Below are 8,757 nucleotides of genomic sequence, written 5' to 3'. Positions count from 1 at the left end.
TAGCTTTACTAGTTAGAGTTGGGTCCTCCAACATAGTAAGGTTAGGTCAGGTTAGGGTTGGGGCAGGGTCAAGTCAGGTTAGGGTTGGGGCAGGGTCTCAGGTTAGGGTTGGGCAGGTCAGGTCAGGTTAGGTTAGGTCAGTACAGTTGAATGGTTAGGTTTAGGGATCAGGTCATGTATAGGGTCAGAGTAGGAGTCAGGCGGTTAGGTTGAAGGTCAGGGTCTGTGTAAAAGTATTAAAATCAAAATAGGTTCCAGGGTCTGTTCCAAGTGCAGGTTTTTAAAAAAAAAAGGGGGGGGGGGGTCTGGAGGAAGGGAAGACTCCAGATCACGATGAAGACTGCCAAGTTCTGAAATAACCAGTGGAATATTTCCAGGCATGATCCCCCCTAAAAAAAGTGAGGTGGGATATCCAACTGCTGGGGGAGTAAATCCATAAGTAGAAAGGGTAAGCATCCAATAAAGAGCTGTAATCTAAGTATCATGCAATAAAAATCATGCCAATAAAAAAATGTAAAATAAGTGCTGTACATAGGAAACGCTATACACAGGTAAGTGCTATATACAGGTAAGTGCTGTACATAAAAGAGTGCTAAACATGCATCTCCACACAATAAAATATAATAAGATATATACATCATGCTGAATAAAACATAACACATAAAATCATTTTTAATTTAAAACAATGTTTGTTTAGCAAAAAAGAGAGCGTAATTAGATGCATACCCTTCCATGTTGTTAGAAATGTGTTTATATTTGTATATATGTATGTGTTTCCAGTTATCTAGGGGAATCCCTGCCATGGGAGAATTATTTGGCTGCTATGGGGGATTCCTCGGCTCGCCGTAGACCCCGTGGACGAAATTAATGATTGGTGGATGATATGGAATATAAAGGAAACAGGAAAAAAGAGAGGGTGAGTGGGAAAGGAAAAACACTCAAACAACCGAGCATGCATTGAACGCAACACACAATTTTAGTAGTTGCCGTAAAAGGGAAACTGGGGCAAGAAATCGAAATTCATGCATAATATTAGTATCCAAAAGCATGCTCAATTATTATGACAGAAATATAAGTTATTTCTATTGTTTATATTGATTTGTTACTAAATTAGTAAAATATTTATTTTATTTATATAAATACAATTTATATGCATTCGTGTGCATATAACTATACACACACAAACACCTAAATACATGCATTCACATCCAACCACCAGATGATTATAAGTGCTATTTATTCCGGGGTCTCATGTAAACCGGGTATTCACATTCTAGCAGAGATATTGTTAATTGACCTTAATAGACCAATCGTGCTTTGTTAGAAAATTAAAGGCGGTCATAAAGGACACGGAAAGGGAAGAAGAAGAAGAAGAGGAAGAGCCCACAATACACAAGTAGGATTTTAATTGTATTTTTCATTAAAGCCCAGTGGATCGATCGTTTTTATTTTTTGTATCCATTGTCGTTCAATTCGACGTCTCTGTTGTTTGGACCAGGTCTGTTTGCTATCCAGGATTCTATATTTCAAAAATTCCAGGCCAACTTGGATGAAATGCCTATGTAGGATCGATGTACCCTAACCTCCCCGTATACGGTACAGATGTTGTGAGATTCTGGTTTTGGCTGTTTTTTCTGTTTCCCCAATATAAAGTTTATTACAGTGTGTACATTCGATCATATAGATCAAGTTGGTGGTTTGTGGAGTACATCTGAATGTTACTGTAGCTCCCTGCCCTGAATGGCTATTTACTATATACGGTGAGTATCTGAGTAACCACGTGTCTGTGCTGTTGTTTTTGGAATGATCAAATCGTGTGTGAACCAGTATGTCTGATAGGTTTTTATTTCTTTTATAGGCTGTAATCGGGCGGAAATTATTCAAGGGGTCGATTAATTCCTGTGCCCGGTGGAAATTGGCCTTTAAGCCTGAAATTAAACCTGAAAGGTCCTGGGAATATGTTAACACCAACGGGACAAGTGCGAGACTACTCTTATCTGTTTTATAATCTTTTTTATTTTTGAATGAGTTTCTGACCTCCGATCTAATTGACGGCTGGAATAACCTCTGGGTCTAAGGGCTGTGAACAGAGTCGAGGTAGCCTCATCTATGTCCTGCTGGTAAGTGCATATCCTATGGAATCTTATTAATTGTGATTTGATGATCCCTTTAAATGTGTGTCTGGGGTGGTAACTGCTCTTGTGTAGAAGGGTGTGGCGGTCGGTCTCTTTGAAGTGTACTTTGGTGGCCAGCTGTTTCGAGTGGGCAGTGTGATTATGGAAGAAGATCCGCGTGTCCAGGAATTCAATCTCCTGTGTTTGTAAGTTTTGTTTTAACTTTATTTTCGGGTGGTGGGAATTTAGGACTGCTAAAAATTCATGGAATGAATTTAGGGATTCACTCCAAAGGTCAAAGATGTCGTCCAGATAGCGGAAATATAATAACGGGAGTGTGTGGCATTTTTTGAATGCCGTTTCCTCCCAGTCGGCTAAATAGATGTCGGCATATGAGGGGGCATATTTTCTACCCATAGCGCATCCACAGACTTGCAGATAATGTTTATTATTAAATTGGAAATAATTCCTGGTCAATGTGATCTCCAAAAGTTGGAGAATGACATTATCGGGGCGATCGGGGTCCGGCATTTTGCGTAACGCTTTTGCCACCGCCTGTAGCCCTAAAGTCGTGTCAATGTTTGTGTATAAGGAATCTATATCGATTGAAAATAAAAGTGTACCTATCGGTACTGTTAAATTTTGCAATTTCTTTACAAATTCATAAGTGTCCTTAATGTAACTTGGATGGATTTGCGCTAATGGGTTTATGTAATGATCGATGAACTCTGCTATACGATATGATTCCGAGCCACAGTCACTTACAATGGGTCTACCTGCAGGCACCTGGAACGGGACTGTCCAGGTATCTGGTGGTTTATGGATTTTAGGAAGTAGATAAAATAGTCTGGAACGCGGATTATCTGGGCCAAGGAGGTAGGTCATCTGTTTAGCCTTAATATATTTATCTTCATATAATTTTGTAATTATTTTCCTAATCAAATGCTGTGTTTCTGCCTGCAGAGGTTGTTCCAGGGGGACATAATAGGTTGTGTTGTTGAGCTGTCTTTCTGCTTCCAGGAGATAATTAAATCTATCCTGTAAGACTATTTGTCCTCCCTTGTCTGCAGGTTTTATGATTATATCCTGTCTTTTGCTGAGTGCAGAGAGTGCCTTTCTTTGAATCCCTGTAATGTTTAATTTTGCCCTGTAGGAGGCTCTAAAACGGGAGAGGCATTCCTCATCCTTCCGGATTAGTTCTTGGATGGGCTCCGCCAGAGATTCAAAGGCAGGTTCCCAGGTGGAATTAGTTGTAAATGGAATGTGTGGGAATTCTGTGTTATAGTGGAAATGATCCAAGATTTTTAATCTTCTATGGTAAGTGTGTAGATCACTGCGCAGTTGGTCAGGATCTGGTGGTCTGGGTGTTGGAATAAATGTGAGTCCCCTCTTTAAAATCTCCCTTTCTAGGTAGTTTAGTTTAAAGGAAGAGCAGAGGTTGGTGATGTTTGAGTTTTGGGGAGTTGCTGTAGTGCACTGCTCCCCACTCACATGTTTAATTGATCCACCCAGTGTTCAGCTATTTTCTCGGCCGTCTCCTTAGTCCAGTGTACTGGATCTCTTGGCTCAGTCTTGAAGTGGAGTGGACTGATCTCTGACAGGTAAGTGCATTTCTTTTCTATATAGCTATTCAGGTGTGTTATTAGGTCCTTTTGCTGTTTCTCCAGTCTGTTGCTGATGTTAATAATTGGTATATAGATCAGGGCATTGGGAAATGTTTCCTTTGCTATTTTCAATAGTGCATTAAGTTGTTTTATAATTGAAAGTGGCTGTTGCCGTCTTAGGCAGTTATTCAAACCCACTGACAAAACTGCTGTTTTTACTGTTTTGGTAGGGGGAAGTTTTTTCAAAATCTCCCCTATGTGATGGAATTGTGCTCCAGGGAAGCTGTCCATCTGGATTTCTTCACTGGCAAATTGTGGCACTCGAGCTAGATTTGAATCTCCTATTATTATAATAGCTTTTCTAGGTGTGAGGTGCCAATTCCTAATTTTATGCTCCGTTCTCTGGTGGACCGTGGGTTCACAGTCGGAGGTCACCGCGGCCCCAGAGTGCAGACGAGGTGAGGTGCTCTTACAACAGGATTCAGATTGTGCAAGTTTTCGTGCATTTTTGCTTTCTGAAAAATTTGCCATCATCACATCCTGGTTATTTAGGTTTGGTTTTTGAGCTTGTTCACCCATGTCTGTAGGAGGCCGCAGCTGCTCCGGCTGCTTAGACCGTGGTTCTGGAGCTGGAGGGGGAGAGGAGGAGACAGTGATTTGAGAAGGTAAAGGACTGGAGGAAACAGCATCTGAACCTGCTACTGCTACTGCTACATTGCTATAGTGTGTGATGGGGAGTTTAGTGACTGTGACCCTAGCATGTTTTTGGATGCTAATTCTCTCTTTCTCCTCTATTTTAGGGGATTGTGGCTGGGACAGCGTTAGGGGGTCCTCAAAGGTCTGCAGGGGGGCCCCCCTGTGTTTCATGCCACAGCCCTCCAGAAGAGTGGATGACGCTGTCGATACAGGAGGTATCTGCAAAGGAGAAGCGATATTCATTCTTGCAGTGTGTGGATGAGCCGGTGTGGGTTCCACCGGTTCCTGTGGTTTGGCAAGCGGGGAACTCAGAGGCCGGCTGTCCCTGTCTGGATCTAGAGTTGGTGATTTAATGTTGTCAGGTAAGTTTTCAAACGATATTGTAATGGCGGTAGGTAAATCGTGTACCTGGGCAGTCGCTGTGATATTATTTGATTTGGACTGCTCCTGTGTAGGGCTATGGGCCTTATTATGTTTGTGCATTTTAATATGTGTTAATTTGTTCCTGTGGCTTGGTCTCTGTTCCAGGTGTGTCTTGAGAGGCTGGGGAAGGGATGGCTGGTGCATTGGGGATAGTTTGGCCTGTGCCGCCTGATCTGGAGTGGGGAGAGGTGGAAAATCCTGTAGAGAGGGTTCCACACTCTCCGGGCCCACCTGTGGTTGCCCTTGGAGCACCATGGTTCTCAGGGTGTCTATGGAGCTGTCGGTAAGTCGAGGTCCATATCTCAGTTTAGCCCATTTTAAGGCTTTACTTAAGGCTGCTGGTTGAAAGGTTATCACCTGTGCTAAAAGAGATGCTAATAAGGCATCATAATGGTCAGCCAGGATTATTAAATTATTGTTCAGCCATTGATCTGTGTTTATTTTAACCCTTTCCAGAGTTGCCGGATTAGGAACTGCTGGTTTAATGAAGTGAGTCAGTTGATTTGCTTTCTTCATCATACCCATTAGGGCTGTGTTTTGCTGTGTAGCCCTAGCAATAATCTCGGAGTGGTGAATGGCCTGTAACATCTTCAAATATACTTTTGTTAGGTCTAGATCCTGAGGGTCATTTGGAGGAGCCGAGGCAGTTTCCCTAGGGGCTGGCTTGAGTAGATTTTGTTCCGCAGTCCCACACTTACCCGGGCTATTTGGTTGAGCCAGCACTTCAAATCTGTTACTCAGGGGTAAGGACATGGTGGCTGTGCTGCTAAGAGATCCGTAGTGAAAAGCAGAGGGTTTGTTAAACAGATGATAGTATAAAAAATAAAATTAGGTAATCAGTCAGTTAAAATGAAACAATAATTAAATTAATGATTAAATTTCATTTAAACAGATCTGGTTAAATAAAAACCAAATTAAATGAGCATAAGAGATACTTAAAAGAGGATACTAAAACAAGGGGGGAACAAAAGGATTAAAAGAGAAAGGGGTAGGGAAGATAAGAGAGGAGACAACAGCACACTAGGTTAGCTTAAAATACTTAGCAAGGACTTACAGTGCAGTAGAAAACAATAAGGCTCTGTGATAATCCTGTATTACCAAAACAGGGGGACACGTGTGTAAAAAAAATCAGGATTCAAAAATATCCTTGCAGGGCAATCATAAATAGAAAATAAAAGATATAAAATAAATAAATAATAAAAAGTCCTTCAGGGTGGGGAATCCATCCAAACAGGGATGAGTTTTGTTTAAAATAGTTGAGGTTTGTGTCGATGCTTGGATTAGCTGGGGAGAGTTGTGTAGAGTCTTCAAACGTGATGTTGTATAATCTTCTGTGTGCGCACACTCTTTTTCCTGTAGGTTAGTAGACAACACTCACCCATTTGCTGATCCAGGCCTGAGACCAGATCCATTAGGCCTCAAGCCTCAGTCCTCTGGTTAGACCCTGTTTGTGTATGTACCCACCAAAACTAGTAATAAAACAATAAAACATTAGAAAAAATGAAACAAAACCTGCACTATAAAAGCTTAAAAAAGTATTTTCTCTTTTTTAGTGAGAAAACCTGTCTGAAGTTAGTCTCTCTCAGAGGATTAAAGGAAAGAAGGTCCCAACGTTTCGCCTGGAAGGCTTCTTCAGGGGAGCAAGAAGAGAGTGAAGGATCCAGGCCTCTATGTAAGTAATCTTGGGGGCAGTACCTGGTAGGTGATTGGTCCTGCAGGGGACCCTTTCTCAGGGGGTGTTATTTAAATTTATGCCCCTCCTTTTAAAGGTACAACTGGATTTAAAACAATTGATATTCTTTTTTTTCCTTTTATAATAGATTCATATAGATCAAGTCCATGAGGGTGGATCCTAGAAATAAAAGGTAAGATAATAAGAGATTGAAAGGAGGTGGGGCAATAAAAGAAAAAGAAAAAGAAGAGAGAAAAAAAAAATTTACAAAAGGGGGTGTTTCTATATATACTATCATCTGTAAGCGAAAAGTGATTACTCCATTGGAGCCTTAGGTTATTCATTTATCTGTTAAAATTGATCAAACAAAGACAAGGCTCTGGCAAGGTTAGGTTAGGGGAAGGGGACACCACTAGATGTCACTAATGCACTGGCAACATGTATTATTTTGATCTTTGTCTATTTTATCTTTATATATGTATATATACATACACACATATATACAATGTTTTTTTATATATATTTTTTTATAGGTTCCATATTGGCATATTGGGGGCTCTTCCTCCTGAAAACCGGGAGGGGGGGGGTTTATAGCTTTACTAGTTAGAGTTGGGTCCTCCAACATAGTAATAGGATTAGGTCAAGGTCAGGTTAGGGTTGGGGCAGGGTCCAGGGGTCAGGTTAGGGTTAGGGCAGGGGCGGGGGTCAGGTTAGGGTTAGGGCAAGGTCGAGGTCAGGTTAGGTTAGGGGAAGGGGACACCACTAGATGTCTCTGATGCGCTGGCAACATGTATTATACTGATCTTTATTTCTATTTTATCTGTATATGTGTATATATACATACACACATATATACAATGTTTTTTTTTATATATTTTTTTTATAGGTTCCATATTGGCTCATGGAGAAAAAGCAGATTGATAAATGGTCCGGAGCTGGTTCAGTGAGAGGAGAGTACAAGTTTTGAAAGGATATGAAGGTAAGTAAAGGGAGGGGACAAGGAGGGGTGAGGAAAACACAGCCTATTAGGACAGGGAGTATTATTTGTGAAAATGTTGAATTTTTATATATCCCTGATATTTTTTTTTCAATCACATCAATAGGTTGTGTTAGGGATCCTCAACTCTGGAGATCCTGTTGGACCTGGATTGGGGGCTCTTCCTCCTGAAAACCGGGAGGGGGGGGGTTTATAGCTTTACTAGTTAGAGTTGGGTCCTCCAACATAGTAATAGGATTAGGTCGAAGTCAGGTTAGGGTTGGGGCAGGGTCGAGGTCAGGTTAGGGTTGGGGCAGGGTCGAAGTCAGGTTAGGGTCGGCAGGGTCGAGGTCAGGTTAGGGTTAGGGCCTCAGTACAAGTTGAATGGTTAGGTTTTAGGGATCAGGTCATGTATAGGGTCAGAGTAGGAGTCAGGCGGTTAGGTTGAAGGTCAGGGTCTGTGTAAAAGTATTAAAATCAAAATAGGTTCCAGGGTCTGTTCCAAGTGCAGGTTTTTAAAAAAAAAAAGGGGGGGGGGCGGGTCTGGAGGAAGGGAAGACTCCAGATCACGATGAAGACTGCCAAGTTCTGAAATAACCAGTGGAATATTTCCAGGCATGATCCCCCCTAAAAAAAGTGAGGTGGGATATCCAACTGCTGGGGGAGTAAATCCATAAGTAGAAAGGGTAAGCATCCAATAAAGAGCTGTAATCTAAGTATCATGCAATAAAAATCATGCAATAAAAAAATGTAAAATAAGTGCTGTACATAGGAAACGCTATACACAGGTAAGTGCTATATACAGGTAAGTGCTGTACATAAAAGAGTGCTAAACATGCATCTCCACACAATAAAATATAATAAGATATATACATCATGCTGAATAAAACATAACACATAAAATCATTTTTAATTTAAAACAATGTTTGTTTAGCAAAAAAGAGAGCGTAATTAGATGCATACCCTTCCATGTTGTTAGAAATGTGTTTATATTTGTATACATAATATTAGTATCCAAAAGCATGCTCAATTATTATGACAGAAATATAAGTTATTTCTATTGTTTATATTGATTTGTTACTAAATTAGTAAAATATTTATTTTATTTATATAAATACAATTTATATGCATTCGTGTGCATATAACTATACACACACAAACACCTAAATACATGCATTCACATCCAACCACCAGATGATTATAAGTGCTATTTATTCCGGGGTCTCATGTAAACCGGGTATTCACATTCTAGCAGAGATATTGTTAATTGAC

At 40.6% G+C, this 8,757-nt stretch overlaps 1 long non-coding RNA gene across 1 annotated transcript; it reads left to right on the top strand.

The window, feature by feature from the left end:
• The first annotated feature begins 3,895 nt into the window (after window positions 1–3,895).
• Window positions 3,896–8,007, top strand: LOC108873333 (uncharacterized). Its single transcript, XR_001959443.2, has 10 exons — window positions 3,896–4,176; window positions 4,306–4,383; window positions 4,519–4,776; window positions 4,943–5,120; window positions 5,294–5,326; window positions 5,447–5,580; window positions 6,197–6,289; window positions 6,391–6,509; window positions 6,658–6,702; window positions 7,396–8,007. It is a non-coding gene; the product is annotated as an uncharacterized LOC108873333 (long non-coding RNA).
• Window positions 8,008–8,757: the final 750 nt, after the last annotated feature.

Source organism: Lates calcarifer, unplaced genomic scaffold (assembly GCF_001640805.2).
Source record: "Lates calcarifer isolate ASB-BC8 unplaced genomic scaffold, TLL_Latcal_v3 _unitig_5031_quiver_2744, whole genome shotgun sequence".
NCBI lineage: Eukaryota > Metazoa > Chordata > Actinopteri > Centropomidae > Lates > Lates calcarifer.
The sequence above is the reverse complement of the archived record's forward strand: the minus strand, read 5'-3'. Positions and strand labels throughout refer to the sequence as shown.